Genomic DNA, 14,144 nt, shown 5'->3' on the forward strand with positions numbered 1-14,144 from the left:
CCTGGCAGAGGAGCTCCCTTTTGCAGGCCCTTTGGAATTGTACTAGTTCTGCAAGGGCGTTGATCTTCTCTGGGAACTCATTCTTCCATGTGGGGGCCAGGATAGAGAAAGCTCTGGCCCTGATTGAGGTTAAACGAGCTTCCTTGGGGCCAGGGATCACCAGGCAGTTGGAGGTAGTGGATTGAAAGCTCTTCAAGTGGTATAGGCAGAAAGGCAGTCCCTCAGGTACACTGGGCCCAGACCACACAGGGCCTTAAAGGACCAGAACCTTAAGCCTGATCCAGAATTTTGAAGTTCATTTTAATTATCTTCCAGTGGGGGGAAAGCAGGACCAGTGTCAGTATGTTCCGAGGTGGGACACAGCTGCCAGGCCCCACTGCCATTGACCTACTTGCCCACCTACCTCCCCTGTGCTTGCTGGAGGCCTCTGCCATCCACATCTGAGCCGCATGCTCTGTCCAGCATCAGCAGGGGAAGGACATGCATGCAGTGCAGGCATCTGTAAGAAGCCTCAAAAGGGGTGGCCAGAAGGATGCCCAGGCACATGGGCCAGTGGGTGGCAAGGGGGGCATAAGCAGGGGGGGGGGGCTGGTGGTGAGCAGAAGAAGGGAAGGGTGCCTTGGACAGCATGTGTCAGTCCCCTGCTTGTGCAAAACCTCTTTATTTAGCTATATTTGCAGAAGAGCCAAGCACCTGAAAGCTGGCTGTAGAGAGGGGATGGAGCTCCTTGAATATTGGGGGTAATTTCCTCCCCAAATAATAGAACTAGCAGGTTGGCAGGAATTCAGTCTCTTCCTGGCACTGGAAAAAAGTTGAATTCTTTCCCTGAATTCCTACACAGTCTGGCTTGGCCACTCCCACCCCACCAGTCAGTCTTCCAGTGCTCCACATGTGCTTGCAGCATGGACATCCCTGCCACTGCTGAGATAATAACTTTGGCTTTTCTGGTCACACAATGTCATGTGCCTTCCTGTCACATGCTTACTACTCTGTGAGTCACATCCAGCTGTCTGGGTGTGTGATGTGTTTTAAAGGTGGGTCCTTGATTTGGAAATGTTGAAGACTGCATCTTTAATCCTTTTCTCCTTTCTTCGAAGGATTTCTTTCTGCATGGAATAGCTCCTTGATCCATTCACTGAAGGTTGCATAGAATCAACAGTTTCTTCTTTCTTCTGAGTCAACATTGTGGGAATTCTTTACAGGATTGGGTATGGGATTACGTATATACGGAACCAGGACCCCCAGACTGTGCAAGAGAAGATAAACCAATAGGTCTGTCCTGCAGACAAAATAGCTTATCTGGTTCTGTGTGTCATATGAGGTAAAGCACCTGAATCAAACAGTAAGACACAAAAATTTCAGGACAGGTAACTGGATTCAGGACAAGAGTGCAAAAGCAGATGTCTGCAGAGATTTTAAGGTTCAAATCTCATAGAATCCTTCCTATTCTTGGAAATCTTCAGGGGAGCTCTTGCTCCAGAACTAGGTTATCACAACCAGTTTAGGTGATTCCTGGAAATTTGAAGGAAGTGCCTGGGAAGGGTGGAGGAAGCTCAGCAGGGATATGATGCCACATAATCTGCCCTTCGAAGCAGCCATTTTTCTCCAGGGAAACTCATCTATGTAGTCTGGAGATGAGATGTAATCCCAGGAAAACTCCATCCTCCACCTTGAGATTGCTAACAAACAAGTGGAGAAATGGTGGTGGGCTACAGGAGTAGAAGAGAGACATGTGGGCGTTGGAAAGGAATGGCACAGCAAGGCTGGGGGGAAACCCAGTGAAGGAAGAGGAGGAAATGGTATCATACATGATAGTGGCACCAAGAAGGGCCTTGGTGGCTTTAAAAACCCGACCCTTCTCTCCATTTTTTCAATACCTGAATTGTGGAATCAAAACACACGCTTATATGTTTTATATTGATAGCACACCCCAGATAATATACAAATTGGACATATATGTGTGTGTGTGTGTGTTGTTTACAGATCCTTAGGTAAGGATGCCCAGTTATAACCTCTCTGTGAATTGACACCCTCTTCTACATTCAGCTTGAATTCTGCATGTGCAGGATCACAAAAAATGGTCCTCATATTATACCTTGGACAGATATCTCTCTTTCTGTTGAGGCATCCAGACTGCACAGCTGGGAGGGATGAACACTTGATAAGTTTAAGCAAGGGGATTTTGTCATTCAAATTGTGCAGCCCACCTCCTTTTGACACAAGCTTTTGATCTTTCAAGGCTGCATATATTTCTCACATTTGTGTCGTTGGAAATCTACTATCTGGAAGGGATTTGATTTTACAAAGTATAGTCTGAATGGCTGCGGGCTCTTGAACCCTGGTGCTCCCTGGTTTCTTGTTTCCATACCTTCCCTACTCCGCATGTGTCTTTCTCATTATTTGTTTTCCATGATTTCAACCATATCAAAATGTTGGAATTCTGCAAAAATCCATGCAGCTTTCTTTGGAGAGCTTTTGACAAGTCACGCTCCCACTGCTTCAGTTGCATGTCTGTAAGACAGGAAAATGAAATCCTGCTACAAAGGGATAGTTAGAAAAGAAGTGGTGGGATGGAGTGAAAAGCATCAAAAAGGCTGAACCTGAGCTCTCCTAGCTGAGTGTACCAGTGCAATCCTGTGCACAGCTACTGTGGTTTAAGTCTATTGAAATAAATCAGCTTAGTCTAATTTTGTATAGGATTGCATTGTCAGGTTTATTAAATTCAGTAGGGCTCACCTATTAGTAAACATGCGTAGGCTTGAACTCCATGGATGAAACCACAAACATACTCACAAGGAAGTAGACCTCCTGCTGTACTTGGAAGTATACTTGGTTGGACTTACTTCAGATTATGCATGCTTAGGGTTAAGGTGCTAAAATTATTTTTTGAAATTATTTGTAATGTTAACAAGGGATTCATTACTCGGTTAGGGTGCACTGGGCACAGGATTGCGGCCAATATGCATTAATCAATCTGAACGCAGAATACAGGATTCTGTTTATCACAGCTTTTGTCTTTGTGTGAGAAGTCCCTCCAGCATTATCTATGGCAGCGGTCCCCAACCTTTTTCCGATTGAGAACCACCTCCGGGGGTGGGAGAGAGCTGGCGGCCTGGGTGCTGCGCATGCACGTTTTCACCAGCAGGGGGCACTAACGCGCAAGTGCGGCAGCTCCGCACATGTACGTTTGCGTCCGCTGGTGTGCCTCTTCCCCCCCTCTCACAGCAAGAAGCTAGCCGGGCCACGAGCGAAGTGGCCACTTTGGCGGCCTCTTCGTTCGCAGGCTGGCAAGCTTCTCGCTGCACGGGGGGGGGGGGGAGAAGCAGGCGCTGCTGCTGCTGGTGGCCCGGTACCGAGGCCTTCGCGGCCCAGTACTGGACTGCAGACCGGGGGTTGACGACCCCTGATCTATGGCATTAAAATGCCGCTCATCACAAAATCTAAGCATGGATGTATGCATTGCCATTTTACAGATGAAAAGTAGAGGCACCAAATGATTTGGCCAGGGCAACAAAGCGGACCTTTCTGCAAAGCATGCTAGAGCAATCTGCCCAGCTGTTGGCCTATCTTTCTGCTCACCACTCTGTTTAAGTGTTTCCCACTGACACACAGACCATTTCCGCACTGGGAACTTCACTGCCCCAGCTCCTGTGCAGGAGCAGAAATCAGGGGCGGATGAGGTGCAACACACCAAATTTCCCCCTATGTGGGGGCAGGAAGAGGTGGGGTAACCTGCCACAACTAAAACTCTAGCCTGCAGCCCAGCATGAAACCTCCAGTGCATAAACGGTCACAGAGAGATTTTGGAGGCGTCTGTGATTTCTGTTTTGGAACAAGGGCTGTGGCCCAGAGTGGGAGAAAGAAAAAGAAACAACTTAACTCCGATTAGCCACTGCCATTGTATCAGATGTGTTAATAATCGGGTTTGCTAATGCAATTGCTACCACTATGCGAAAATCCGACTGGAAAATGTATTAGAGCAATTATCCCTCTTACTACCTCAGCCTGGTGTAGCATTAATATTCAATTTTGATGTGGAAGTCCTATTATGTTAATGACTTTTGTGACAAAAGTCGTTAATGTAAGACTTTTTTTCCCTCCTAACGGCATGGCATTAGCCGGGTTGAATGCCAACGTGACGTCGGGTAAGTCTAACAAGATAAAACAGAAACTTGCCATCACTGCACCGTGCAGTTCCTTAACATATTCCGAGTGTGTTAGCGAGAGCTGCCATTACCTCGCTACAATGGGGAATGATATACACTACAAAGTCAATAATTCGACAAGACCGAGCCTTGTCTGGCGAGAGCTCTAGTTCCTCAAAACCACAGCCTGTTATTAGAATCTCAAATAAAAGCCTGTGGCAAAGGCAGTTTGTTGCAGCTCTATGATTATAGAAATAGCCTGTCCAGCTGCACCAGAGGGCTGTTTAATTCGGTGTCCCTGGGAGCAAAACCTACAAACTCTGCCTCATTACGAGACTCATTGTTCTGCTTTTCCCTCTGAAACCCAAATTTCCGAGTGTCTTACCTAAGTGTGCTACATGGTGCTCTAAATTATAGGTGTTCAAAAAGCTGAATCAGGGATTGGAGGTAAGAGGTAGGAATCCTTGTAGATGTCTCTGAACTGCGTCAGGCACAAACACCCCTCTATATTGGGGGATCAGGCTCTTCTCAATAAAGCCTGGGTGGTTGTGTTGTTCTTTTGTGGGCTGTCACTGGATAGTATGGAGGGGATGTGGCTGTTGCATTGGGTTTCATTGTTGCATCTCAAACGGGCAAGAGCAAACATTTGGAGGAGGAGACTTTCTATAGGAATGTGTGAAAGGGACTTTTCTGCATGGGACAAGGGCAGCTGTTAACATCTCTCTTCCTCGTACTAAGCAGATTTGTAAGGAACCTGCAAGTGTTCCTTCCCAAATTAGGGCAATACAAAATTCTTGTGCTGATATTTAGTGTTGGTGGGGACCAACGATGCAATTTTCAATTAGCCTCTCTGTTGGACTACCTTCCTTCTGAGAAGCGATCATTGTACCAGTTATATATGGGAGTTTGATCTTGTGATGTAATGGCTCTTGGTCACCAAGAAGTTAATGGGGGCCCTACTGCAAGGTCCCTATCTTATGCTGCTTCCCCGGGTGACTGCACTGTAAAAGGTTCAGGTACCTGCACAACATTTATTTGCCAGTTCAGATACACAAACCACTCCCCATTTTCTATTGAGGAGTAGTTTGTTTGTGCTGTGGAATAAGAGGGACAGCATTTTGAGTCAGAATCTTCCTTAGGCTTCCTCATAGCGAAAAGACATTCCTGAAAAATTGCAGCTGATAACACTATGGCTCTAAGGAGCAGCTGTTGGCACAGTTTGTGCAAGAAAAGCATTGAATTCCCGAAAAGAATCGCCATTCGGACTAGGCCTGGAAGCCAGCAGGACTATCCCTCTTATATTCCAAATTCTACTTAACTTTTCTTTCTCAGATTCCAGTTTTGAGCTCTGAATGTCAAAAGTAGGTTGGGGAAACAGGTGAAGGAAAATATCTGCTATTGTAGGGGGTTTCCAACCTTTCTGAGCCTGTAGGGTCCTTTGGAACCACCCCAAAATGGCTGCCACAGAAGGTGAAGCCAAACCCCAAATGGCTGCCACAGGATGGAGAACCAAGTGCAAATGAAATGAAAAAAGCCCAAGGGGCAGGGAGAAAAAAGGAATGCCTGAAGAGGGAATGGAACTACACACTATGAAAAGCCTGGATGCTGACTGGACCCTCCAGTGGCCAAGGAGAACACTTGTATTTGAACAAGGGCAGCCAGTAACACTTCTCTGCCGACTTGGTGAGTGCCAGTGGAAGTACTTGTGGGCCACCATGCTGGGGAACTAGGGCTGCCAACCTCCAGGGGATCTCCTGTTATTACAACTGGTCTCTGGGTGACAATGGTTAGTTCACCTAGAGAAAATGGCCACTGTGGAAGGTGGACTTTATGGCATTACCCATTGAAGTCCCTTTCCTCCTCAAACCCACCTGCCCCAGGCTCTACCCACAAAATCTCCTGTCGTTTCCCAACCCAGAGCTGTCAAATGGTGGATCTGGGCACCAATGACAATATGACAGCCATATGACCTGCAGCCCACAATGCCTCTCCCCAACATTTCCTCTGTACAACTTTCATTCAAATGAATGCAAGTCTTGTATGAGAATCTCTGGATGCTCCCAATAATCAGGCTTCATTAGGAAAGAAGGCACTTTACTGAAGAGAATGTGAATAGATCTTCATGGGGTCTTTCTTAAGACTGGAGACATGAAGTAAGTTCTCGCCTTATCTACCCACTGCCCACAACAATTCATGCCCCCTTTTCACATGAATGTGATATGTTTCCTTCAGGCCCAGTTTTGTGAACACTTGCCCCATCCCCAAGTGCCCTAACAGGTCCTTGATGAGGGGGAGGGGGTAGCTATTTGTGGTGGAAAGGGCATTCAAGCCCTGCTAGTTTGTACACAACTGGAGAGTTCCATCCTTCTTTGCAAACAGGATGGGAGCTGCCATACTGGAGGTGGCTGGGTGGATAAAACCCTTGGCCAAGTTTATATCGATGCACTTTTGGAGCTCAGCCATCTCCTGGAGAATTACCAAATACAGGGCAAGGGCTCTCCCTGCTTCACCTCCATGGCACAATCCATTGGAGGGGGCGGGGCAAGTGGTTGTATTGTTTTTCCAAGAATACATCATGAAGGTTCCAGTAAACTTTAGGGAGGGTGTCTAGTTCTTCCTTGGCCAGGCCAGCCCTGGAACCCTTGAGGAGGGATACATTGCAGGCAGCCAAGCCACCAGTTCTTGTACTGCTGCCCCGCCTGGCCAGTGGTCTTGGCATATCTCCCTGTTGAACATGATGGTCTGGGCAGTCCAGTCTACTATAGGGTTTTGCTCCCACAGCCAGTCCAGCCTAATGATGAGCAGGTACTCCACCCCAGGTACTACCATTGGCTGCAATTGCTCCCAATGCTCTCCCACCCCATCACCCAAGAATTTCATTCAGTGAGTGGCATCCCCACTCACAGCTGCCCGCCCGGGCATCTTGGCAAACGTCAGTGGTCTTTCCAGCTGCTGAAGTTGCAATTCTAAGCCCTGGGCTACCCCAGGTTTGATCAACGTTCATGTACAGCCTGCGTCCGGTATCCCATGCAACTTCAACCGTAGTCCTAGCCAGGGGTTTCCCAGCATCACCAGGACCAATATCAGGGGGTAGGTACACTCACCACTGTCTTGTTGGAAACCTTTGTCAGGGCCTGCTGGTAGGCACTCCCCAAAGCAGGTTGTGCTCATTTCCCAAGTGCAAGGTCTCTCTCGGGTCCTCATCTGGGGAGTCATCCATGAAGGAGGTCATCTTGGACTCATCTGGAGCTAGCAAAACATGCAAGCCCCCCCCCCATCCCCTGAGTCTTTCCTCTGGTGTCCCAGGAAGCACCTCCAATTTAGGGCAGGGGTGCCTCCTTGGCCAATATCACTTATTCTGCAAGGAAGTGCCTCTGCAGCCCAAACACAGGTGGCTAGCCTGGCGGTAGGCTCGTTCCACTACTGGGATACCTTTTCACCCTTCTGACTTGCACGATGGTCCCAAAACAGTCTCATTCCTCTGGCCTGACTGGACTGATGCTGCCATGCAATCTTTACTCGCTGGAAGTAGCTGTATGTCCCCTGACAGCCACACCCAGCCCATCAGGGTCTGGGGGTCATCATATTGTAGAGCCCAGTCAAGAATCTCTCGGTTGAGACCCTCCTGGAAAAATGGGGCCTTCATGGCATTGGTCCAAGAGTGCGTCTTGCTCACTAACTCTCTGGCGCCAACCAAATTTCTTGCTTCAGCCCCTGCAAATGGTTGTGGGCTCGGGCCACTTGCAATGGATCTTTGAAATGCTCCAGGATAGCTTGTATAAACAGGTCAAAGTTGTGCAACCCTGGGCCATCCATGTTGTAATGATCCATGAGTTCATCTGCCTCCTCCCCCTCCAGGAAGGTGCCCACACAGTGCAGAGGGCTCAGGCCAGAATCGAAGGTCTCTCCATTCTCACCCATGAAGGAGGCCAATTGCATGATGAAGTAGGAGAGCTTGTCATCATAGTGAACCCTCAATTTTTGCACCACCTGTGCTGGGCCTGGTGGGGGCTCTGCCAAGGTGGTGGCAGCTGGTCCAGAGTTATGTGGTGGCCTCTGCTGGTGTTGGCCCACAGCTGGTTCAGGCATGCACTGGACCGGGTCTGAACCACCTCCCACCATAGGAATGCCATCTCCTGATCGGTGCTGTCATGGATTCAGCCCACCAGCTTATCTCAGGCAACACACTCATCATATGTGGGGTACAGCCTGTAGTCATGGTTCTAATGCCACATCGTTATACCTAAGTTGACCCCAGACTGATGCCAAGGTGTGTGAGGGGGGCTTCAATGAAGGAGTGCTCATCTGGAAGGTGCTAGTCATTCAGTGTGATGCAGTGGCCCCCTTGGTATCATCAGGTTTTACTGGCATTCCCATGTCCCAGTCATCTGGACTATCAGGAACTTCTGGGGGGCCCCTTACCAGTGTTGGACATGGTACTGCGAACACTGGAATACAAGGCTGAATATGGGAGTCTTAGCAATCTGTGAGATTCACTGGAAGTTTCCAATAATCAGGCTTCATTAGAAACTAAAACACTATATTGAAGAGAAAGTGAACAGATCTTCACAGAGTCTTTGCTAAGACTGGAGACACAAAGTGAACCCACAGCCCCTCTCTGCACCATGCAATTTAGGTGCAAATTGTCCATGTTAACAAAATGGACCTTCCTGCATCTTAGGTCTTTGAGACAGTCTCTTAGATAATTCCTTGCTTGGAGGAGGCAAGGCAGGAAGTGTGGGCATTCACACCTATGATCTAAGGCAGGATGGCGAATATAGGGATCAAAGACATAACAAGTACTAGACTATGGATGAGAGCATTCCTAGCTGTCAGGGGCATGTAATTAACAGTGAACAGGCATCATGGCAAAAACATCAAAAACATGGTTTTGACATCTTGTACTATTCCTGGTTGTTTCCATGAGGCTTGTGCTGGGGAAAAAATTTGGTAGACTGTGGTCTGTGTTCATTGAGAGAAGTAATCATTTGGAGTTTCTGCCTCAGGTATGAAAAGGTTTGAGCAGTGCCTGGATCTAAATGATACTGGAATGCCATTAGAATCACAGAGCAACACTGAGAATAGACTTGGTTCAAAAGTTAACTTGTGAACCCACTGGACTGAAGGATTTTGATGGGATTATATGAAGAATCCAGAATGGGGGTGAGGACATGAGACCATTCTCTCACACCTGGCAGCAGCTCCTATGGGATGGGTAAAAAACAAAAGGAAGGGAAATCAGATGTGTCATTTTGGAACAACAATTCTAATTTTATGGTTCTGGATGTATTTGCAAACATAATTGAAATAGGGAACAAATGACAGTGCTGGATGCCCCCACCTTCCCCTGCTGCCTGGCTATTTGCCTTATTGAATCCCTCACTGTTCATCTTTGCCAGACATTTTAAAGGTCAGTGTCACCCATGCAAGTCTGGGAAAGTTGCAAGCTACATGGCAGAGCAAGGATAATGTCCCCAATTCATTATTCTCACTCAGGCCCTTTTCATTTCAGTGCTTTACCACCTCCTCGGTTCCCCCCTTTCCTTAAGCCTGCCCCCCTCCCATATCTGCCTTCTCTCCTCCAAAGCAACAATACAGATATGTAAGGTTGGTAATATGAACTGTTCTTTGCTAATGTCTGCCTGGGATTCAGCCCAACGGGCTTGGCAGAGAAGCTGCACTAAAGATGTTCGCAGCAAAGGAACACAAATGGGTTTGAGAGACACCGTGATTTATTTCTGGAGTGAAGTACAGGGTGGGCTGAAGACTGGGAATTTAGGTTTCCGGTAGAAGTTGGAATGGGGGGCATTTTAAAAATCCAGCTCTTGTCCCAGAAATATATGCTCTTCAAGACAAGGTAGAGGAAAGGCGCACCCTCCAAAACCCAAGCAATTAACCAAACACCTCCCTTGAGCTATCTAGGTGCGCGTCCTTGTCTTTGTTTGTCTGGCTAGACTTTCTGATGATCCCCATATATCCCTTTAGATGGGTTGGTCGGTTCTGCAGGACATTCCCATTCTCTGCTTTTAGTAACTCCTCATGTTTTGTTCCACTCTGGCTGCAAAACAGTCAGCAAATAGGCAAAAACGGTCCTGAAAGGGTCAAGGAGAAAGCCTGTCATCATCACCAATTTACCCTTCCTTTGACAATGGAAAGAGTGATCCCAATTCTGGACAATGACCTTGGGGGCTTGGTGTGTGTGTGCGTGATGCCATTTGGGAAGCATTTTCACAGGCGAGAGGAGCCATCTCTTCTACCATGTTGCTAGATGTCATGTGATGATTCCTCAGGCATGCCAATGCTCTTATCAATGCATTGTTTTTACCTACCGAGGGAGAACAATGCGAGTCTGATTAAGAATTCAGTGGGTCTATGTACTCTGTATGCATGGCACAGGACTATGTGCTGCCTTTGCATTCCGAGGGGTGACTGCCTGACCCGTACTGATAATATTGCTAGCACTATTATGAACTATTAAAAATTTATTCAAGACAGGGCTTTTTTTGAGGGGGGGGTTGGGAGAGCTTGCTGAGATTCTGAGAATAAGGGGCTTTCCGCACTCCTTCAAAATCGCACAATGGTTGCCAATTGAAATCACTACAGTTTTGCCATTATGCACAATGTCGTTGACAATCTGCCACACACCTGAAACCGATCCGCAAAAAGCGCTTTCAGGGAAATCCCCAAAAGTGGATTCACCCTCCGGAAAGCGCTACACTCCTGCAACCAATCTGCAACACTAGCGGGAAAGTTTTGTGCGTTACCATTGTTGTGGTTTCTACAAAGTCCCTCCCCCCTGGCTCTCTCCTCTGATCTTCTGGCGAAGCGATCGCCATTTTTTTTTCTCCGAGCAAGCGGAGATCAACGCACCGGCAAGCCTTAGTTTACCCATTGAGGCTTCCCCGGCTGCAGTCCCTCCCCAGAGCTCTTTACAGTCACTAAGCACAAACAACAGAGAAGCCCGTTTCCTGATGTATTTTCCCTTTATTTTTTACACTGTTTTCGGCCGAAAATCGTGCCCGTGAGGGGGGGGGGGGTTTCACTCGGGGGGAGCGTGGCAACGATGAAACGACAGCTCAAACACACCTGTAAGCTGGATGGGTCTCTCCGTTGCAACAAATCAACACAGATTCGTTGCAACGGGTTTGTGTGTGTTTTTTTTTAACTTTCTTAAAGGGAAAGGGGCTGTTTGGGAGCATGCTAACGGCCGCCCATTGGCTGCTTGACAGCCAGAGGCGGGACGAGCTTGGCAATAGCGCTTCCTTTCTAGCGATTTTTGCCGAGACCAGAAGCCTGTGGGAAACGATACAAAACGCAACTGGATTCCACTACAAAGGCAGGTATGCATAATGACGAATTCCACTATTTTAAATGGCGATTTTTCATTCAGCAAACAATTTGCTACAAGGATCCCGGTGCGGAAAGCCCCTAAATATATGGAACTAATACTAAACAACCAAAATAAAATTTAGAGTCGAAAATAGTCGTAGATCTCTTGCAACAACAGCACTGTTGTTTTAAAGGCACTCTGTCTAGCCACCAGCCACTGATCCTGGTACGAGCTGACATTACACGGGTTTGTCTCTCTGAATATGTTCTGGCAACACTTTTGTGGCGTATGACACTAGTGGAGTCCCCATAGACCAGAGTTCACTCATGGAGGAAAAGTGGTGAGCAGGGGCTGGTTTTGCACTGGATCTTTTTTCTCTAACATTTAAGCACTCCCATCCAGCATGCTTCAGGGCATGATTCTCTCCCTGATGCTATTCAATATCTATATGCGCCCCCCCTCACACAACCTGTCTGAGGGTACGGATTAGGATGTCATCAGCATGCTGATGATACCCAGCTCTATCTGTTGATGGATGGCCAACAAGATACACCCCTAGTTTCATTGGCCAGATACCTGGAGTCTATGACTGAGTGGCTTCAGTAGACCCATCTGAAGCTTAACCTCTTGAAGAAGGAGGTCCTATGGCTGGGGATGAAGGGATCAGGAGATAAAGTGAGCCTTCCCTGCCTTGATAACTGAACAGTGCAACTGATAATGCGCACTGTAAGAAATTTGGAGGTGATCTTTGATGCCACTAGAGGAATTTTCCCATCAGTGCTGGGTGAAGCTATTAGCGTCTTACCTGGCCCTGGAAGACCTTGCTACAGTGATCCCTGTGATGGTCACCTCCAGATTGGATTACTGAGTTATCTTTGACATTGACTACATAGGGTTATCTTTGACACTGACCCAGACATTGCAACTTATACAAAAATATGATTGCTCAGTTCTTCATGAGGTCCATTTTGACAGTTCTGTTAGCAAGCTTTCCTACTGCATCATGCAGGTGGCTTCCTTCATGGGGGAATGTGGGGAAACTAATGACTCAAATGTGGGTACCTTTCTGGAGTGTGACATAGTACAACATGGAGGCACAGGAACTACACAACCTGTTCATGCAAGCCCTTTGAAACCATCTTGAGGACCTGATGCAGGTGACCTGAATCCACAACCAATTGCAACAGTTGAAATAAGGGACCCAGACAATGGCACACTAAACTGCGGACTTCCACTGGTTGGTGAGCAAGATGGATACCTGGACCAATGCCACCAAAACTCAGTTATTTCAGAAGGATCTCAACTCGGAGATCCTCAACTGGGTGTTACTGTATAGTGACCCACAGACCCTAATGGACTGGGTGCACCTGATAGATGAAAATGAGAACCATCTACAGCAGGGGAAGTAAAATGGAGAAGGGAAAGGCCGGAACCTCCAGCAAGCATCCAGCAAGAGTGAAAGGGAGCCTCAGATGTGGTTGAGTAGTCCCAGTGCTGTGCTAGTGGCTTGTACCTACTTAATGGACTTGCTGAATGCAGCTAAAGACACTTATGAATCCCAGGCCAACAAAAAAGTTTGCTGGAACCTGGATATGGTGTATGTCTCCACTAAACACTTCAAAGATCAGTAGCTCTCCAAAGAGCTGGGGGGAAAGTGTGTGGGACCTTTCCCCCATAACTCATGTTATCACTTGTTCAGCTGCTTGGCCTCAACCAGGTTCTTTTCAGCCCTGGCCCCAGCCTGGTGGGACCAGTTACATCTGATATTAGGGCTCTGGTGGAGCTATCACAGTTCTGCAGGGCCTGTAAGACAACATTATTCTGCCTCATTCCCCCCGCTGAGGCCAGGGTGGCTTAATATCATGTGGGCCTCCTGTCTTCCACAGGTTCCCCCCCCCCATCTTTTTTTTTCTTCTTGGCTGGTCATTTGTTCCCAGCCAATAGCCAATCTGTAGGTCAGATGGAGGATGGGTGGGGTGGGATAGGTTTGGTTGGGTGGTTGTGCTGGATGGGAGTTTGGGTTGAGAGTTTTAATTGTAGAATGTTTTATATTTTGATTTTCTTTAGTTATTTTGCAAACCTTCCTGAGCCCGCTTGCAGAGGGGGGTGGTCTATTATTATTAGGGAAAGGAAATGGGCAGAGGGAGAGCCACAGTTTTAAGGGACTATAAAGACCTAATCAAATGGCAGATGTTATGGCAAGTTGTAAGACCTAATTGAATGGAAGCGTCATAAGCTTCCTACAGTTTTTCATCTAACAAGCAAGGGGAAGGAGAAAGTATACATTTCCCCTATGTTGCTGATAAATACTTAACCAATGGATGAGTGAATATCAATAAAAGATCACACATTGTGTGATGCCCAAAGGATACAGTTTTTTTTTAAAACTAAAGTTCATTTTTTTAAAGCTGTTTTTTTATATTAAAGTTTGATCCTCTCTCCAATGTTATTTAACATATATATGCATTCTCTGGATGAGATTGCCAGGAGGTTAGGAGACGGATGCCATCAATATGTTGATGACACTCAGCTCTTCCTCCTTCTGGATAAACAGTTGGCTGCAGGGCTCTGAGCACTAACCCAGTGCCTGGATGTGGTAGTCCAATGATTAAGCTGAAGTTGAATCTGTCCAAGATGGAGGTCATGTGTCTGAGAAAGACTGAAATGCT

The 14,144-nt window shown here is 47.2% G+C and overlaps 1 long non-coding RNA gene across 4 annotated transcripts in view; it reads right to left on the reverse strand.

The window, feature by feature from the left end:
• Positions 1-1,706: 1,706 nt before the first annotated feature.
• The window catches only part of LOC143832999 (uncharacterized), a 51,807-nt gene continuing 39,369 nt past the window's right edge, over positions 1,707-14,144 (reverse strand). For 2 of the 4 annotated variants that reach the window (XR_013229485.1, XR_013229488.1), the window contains exon 5: positions 1,707-9,349. This is a non-coding gene — a long non-coding RNA (uncharacterized LOC143832999). Of the gene's footprint in view, positions 9,350-9,486; positions 10,471-14,144 lie in introns of those variants that run through there. The other 2 variants (XR_013229487.1, XR_013229486.1) reach the window with 2 other exon arrangements.

Source organism: Paroedura picta, chromosome 3 (assembly GCF_049243985.1).
Source record: "Paroedura picta isolate Pp20150507F chromosome 3, Ppicta_v3.0, whole genome shotgun sequence".
In the NCBI taxonomy this organism is placed as follows: Eukaryota; Metazoa; Chordata; class Lepidosauria; order Squamata; family Gekkonidae; genus Paroedura; species Paroedura picta.